The 5,000-nt window shown below is 37.3% G+C and overlaps 1 long non-coding RNA gene across 1 annotated transcript in view; it reads right to left on the reverse strand.

Annotated features, from left to right (window-relative positions):
- LOC118765284 overlaps nt 1-5,000 on the reverse strand; it is a 14,422-nt gene that overhangs the window by 986 nt on the left and 8,436 nt on the right. The window lies entirely within an intron of this gene.

Raw genomic sequence — 5,000 nt, forward strand, 5'->3', positions numbered from 1 at the left:
TGTGTGAAAAATACTAAATGTTAAATTTATTTTAGTTTTGATTCACTCGAAGAGAACAGAATTTTTAAATGATATAACTGATTCGTTCATCAATAAAAAAAAAGGATTGAAACAGCTGTAGCGAACACCAGTTCATTTGTGTTTTGATATAAGTATATACATACACAAACACGCGAGAGAGAGGGGGGGCGAAAATTCCTGGCTTAGGATAAAAGAAAATACAGTGGGACTCAACCAAAGACCACATTGTTTCGAAGCAAGCTTCTTACTACACGTTCAGTATTCGGTTGTTTGATCATCAGAATTACTTGTTCCTAGAATCAACGTGTACGTAGCTGAGTATCCCACAGATGTAAATGCTCTATAGTTTTTTTCTTAGATGGATAAAGTTCCTTCCTAAGACTCATAAACTCATAAAGCCGGTTTCCAGTTCCTGTGGCATACACATTCTCCCATAGGAGATCAGTTGCAGGAATAGACATTTTTACCAGCTGAGTGGAATAGAGTAACGTGAAATGAAGTATTTTGATCAAGAACACAACGCATCACCCAGTCCAAGAATCGAAACCACAATCTTATACTCATGAGTCCAACACCCAGACTATTAAGCCCTGCACCTCCACAGAATCAGCGTGAGAAGGTTATATTCTTCCAATTACTTGTACAATCCACTCGACAAGCTTCTATATAGTTTCCACCTACCCAATTTCATTCACAACGTATGGGTTGATAGGAAGCTGTAGAAAAACATATTTGAAGTGACCTCCCTAACCATTGGACCATATCCTGCCTAATATGTATGTATATATGTAAATATGCTTCTTGATGTCATTGTATAGTTGTCTGTGCATTATACATTTTGTGTGTGTGTGTGTGTGTATGTGTGTGTGTATGCGAGAGTCTGTTTTTATGTGTCTGTTGGAGATGCTACTATTTTATTTTGTACACAAACGCCTGCGCACACCCACACATTCAAATGATGAAGATAACCGAACAAAATAACATTTCTTCTTCACTCCTGTCAGATTGTTCAGTTCGAGTGACACTACTGTCTAGTTCAATAGTCTCATATGATGAATAAACATTAACTGAGTTAACCGAAATACGAACCTTGGAACGGTGAATAAAGAATTTTCAGATTTGAATTTTCAGTTTTAAATTGAGATCACTACATAATTTGCTTATAGCTCCAGGACACTTAAGACCAAAATTCAATACATTTGCCAAAATTGTCCATTAAACAGAGCTGCTGCTCAACCAATAGTTATAAAGTTTCAGGTGAATCACGACTAAATAAAAAAACAATACCGTGTAGAACCCTGTAAATTGAAGAAACCACAAGAAAATAGCAGCCTTCTTGTAAAAGAATGAAAGAAAATCGACCGAAGGAAAATTGTTAGAAATTTTCAGAACAAAGAATTTCCGTTACCAACTTGCAAAATATTGAAAAACTTAAATGCCTTTCTTTTGAGGTTCAATAGTCCACTAGGTTTTGTTGTGTCTAGGGAGAGTCATTATGCCAATACAATTAAGATACACACTGGTTCAATTCCACTCCTTTTCTTTATTATTAATCAATTAGTTAAATATCCAGCTCGACACAACAAAATTTATTTCAACACGCGAATTCACATAAAGAATCTTGCAAACCAGATACAAAAACAAAGTAATTCTCTGGGTTCTTCGAAGGAAACTCTTGAAGATCAATTTGTTAACTCGGATTCTCATCTCAGCTTAATTTTTATACCATACTTATCATACATAAGTATACTAAGGACTTGACAAAAGTCAAGTAACAGTTTCACTTGGTATAAAAGAAATTTCTCATCAAAAATATCTGAATTTACACTGGAACCCACGTAGATACCAAGCCGAGCCGTTTATCCTACTTGATTGCCAAAGTGTACGTTTATATATGCGTGTCCATACATGTATATGTCTGTATAAGTGTGTGTGTATGAGAGGGAAGGAGGAAGAGAGAGAGAGAGAGAGAGAGAGAGAGAGAGAGAGTGAGTGAGTGAGTGAGATCGTATGTGTACATATGCGTATTAATGAGTACGTTCGAATTGATCAATGTATGTGTTAGCTGAAGACGGTGAGTTGGCAGAATCGTTAGCACGTCGGGCAAAATGCTTACAGGTACTTCGTCCGTCTTTACATTTTGAATTCAAAAGCCACCGGGGTCGACTTTGCTTTCATCCTTTCGGGACGAATAAATAAGTATTAGTTGAGCTGCTGTTCTCTCTCTTGTGGTTGCTGTTCTTGCTTTATGAAGGCATGTTATCTTTAACTCTTTAGCTGCTGGATTAAACAAGTGAAATTTAATAGTTAAAAGGTTAACTTTATATAGAAACTACTCTATAAGAAAAGCACATATTTAATGATATACATTATTTTTCCTGTTTGAGAAGGAAAAAGCTTTTATTTTGTGAAAGAGCAGAACACACCAAAAAACTGGAATTATAACACACGTTTCTACAATAGAAAAAATACAAAGCATCAACAAGGAAGTTTTGTAGTAGAATACATAGAATTTAAAATTAAAATAATGGCTTTTGATATGAAAATAACCGAACTAAAGTATAGAGTAGTGTTTGCCCAGCCTTTGTGACCGAGAGCAGGGGGAGGCGGAAATAGTGCGAAAGACATGCTCAGGTTTGTCTCACGATACATTGACTTACACAATACAATGGTGACAGTAGACAGTCTCAGGTATTGGCAACAAAATTGACCGCCAAGTTGTTGTCATCTTTGTAACGCAATATAGGCAAACGATGAGAACGGAACTGATAACAAAAGATATTTCGTTAGGTTTCGCAAGTTCTCATTACAAAAAAATTTAATTACTTGTAGGGACAAACGTATATCGTTATGCAACCATAATATACTATCAAGTATATTAAACTCTTTATAAGTCAATTTTGTGTAGTGAATCCAGCACTGATTTTGTTACGACGTTTCGTATCAGAATGCGTCTAATGTAAACAACAATACAATTGAGAGGTTGTTTACACAAGACGTATTCGGACAGGAAACGTCGTAACAAATCAGTGCTGGCTATAATTTCTATAGAAAATCTGTAGAGATAACCTTAACGTTTGGTGCAGTGTAAAAAGTCGTTATAATACTTGTGGCAACAAAAGCTACTTGGATTTCGAAGAAATGGAAAGTCAGAGACCAAAGGAAGCAGTGAAGAGCAACGATATCTAGAAGTCTTAGAGGCTGCTATTTCCCGAGAACCACCGGTCGGACCTCCATAAACTGTAGAGGAGATCGCCACATCCACAGTGCCTGAAGCGAACAGGGACGAATACCGCATCCCAGCAGAAAGCCTCCCTCCAGCCCTTGCTATTTTCTTATGAGGATGGAGAGCGATTGAGTCTAGAGAAGACTGCTAAAGCAACGCAGAAAGAATAAAAGAAGGAACCAAATCAATGTTAACCCAGCCAGAAGACATCTAGACATGGAGAGAAGTTCTACAACCATGGCAAAAGAATGTAGCATCCTAAAAAAAAGGATGCTAGATCGTTGGAGCTTACCCTCTGAGAATCTCTCTACTTTTCAGTTAGCTGATAAAATATTCATACTCTGTTGAACCTGATATTTAGAAATAGTAGAGGTTGAGTCACTTCAGGCTCAACAAATCTAAGTTTATGAATGCATTTGGGTGCAGGTATAAGAAGCGGCAGACATTTCATGCTTTTGAAAACATTCTGATTTTATGCACTCATATATCTATTTCGTCCTTACTTTGTATCAGAGTTTTAATATGTTCATTGCGTAATATTTTGCTCCTTGTTCCTTTTTTTATGTATTACTTTGTTTTTTCCATTTCCTCACCTCTAGAAACCCTACGTCCACGTTTTTCTGTAGCATGTACAAATGGGATTTTGATGGCAACAAAATCATTACAAGTGTTATTGAAATTTTATTAGTGGAAATTTAACTTTTGCTTTCGTTACCCCCAATTTTACACGTCTTACCATTCACCACTAAGTGTGTATCTTCTCTTTCGTACTGATCTTTAATTTTCTCTTCTATATTTGTTGCTGCAGGTGACGTTTTTAGAACGTTGTAAGGTTGAGCTGATGAGTTGTAAACGTACACACACATACAGACACACACGTATCGTATGTATGTATGCACCTCTTCTTCTTTTAAACTTAGAGTAGACTTTAATTGGCAATCGACTTGGTAGAAAGGAAAGTATTTTGATTTAATTGGCATCCTTTAAATCCTAAGAAGGCCCTGCAGATTTTTATAGTCCCATATCGTGACCATTTGTGGCATATTAATTTAGGATTTGCAGTCACTCCCCATAATTCCAAGTTTAGCCATACTTTTCTCAAGAGGGATTGGTATGCATCTTGTTGCTCCAATATGTATGTATGTATGCATGTATGTATGCATGTATGTATGTATGTATGTATGTATGTATGCATGTATGTATGTATGTATGTATGTATGTATGTATGTATATGTATGTATGTATGAGTGCGCGCGCGCCCTGCGTATGAACTGAAGCCGCATCTGGTAGTGAGGTTCTGGTTCAGAATTTCTGCGGCTTTGACAAGTGTGGAACCATTTCTTAGCCACTGGGATTCCCTAGTCTAGTCTGAGACAGAGTAGTAACACCTGTAAGGGCTAACTAGCATGTATGACGACATTCCACCAGAGAGCAAGAATGCAGAAATACCCTTGGCTGGTGTCAGGGCATGCAGTAAAACCACTGGGAATGAGGGACCCCTCACTGGAGTCCTTCTAAGAGAGGGACACTCTGAGGTAAAAACCTGCGGTTTAACATTATTACTCGTCATATTTCTCTGGCCTGTCGTTAGGTACAAATCATGGAAACTCAGAAAGTGGTCCTTGTATTGTGCAAGCGTTTATCACTAAAACCTAGAGACATTTGTCGTTCCATTCTACTTCTATGGCAATAGAAGAATGGCGACATGTGCAAACCTGACCAGGTGAAAGCGCACTGAAGGCTACAATTTTCG

The sequence above is a fragment of the Octopus sinensis genome, linkage group LG11, assembly GCF_006345805.1.
Source record: "Octopus sinensis linkage group LG11, ASM634580v1, whole genome shotgun sequence".
Lineage (NCBI taxonomy): Eukaryota > Metazoa > Mollusca > Cephalopoda > Octopoda > Octopodidae > Octopus > Octopus sinensis.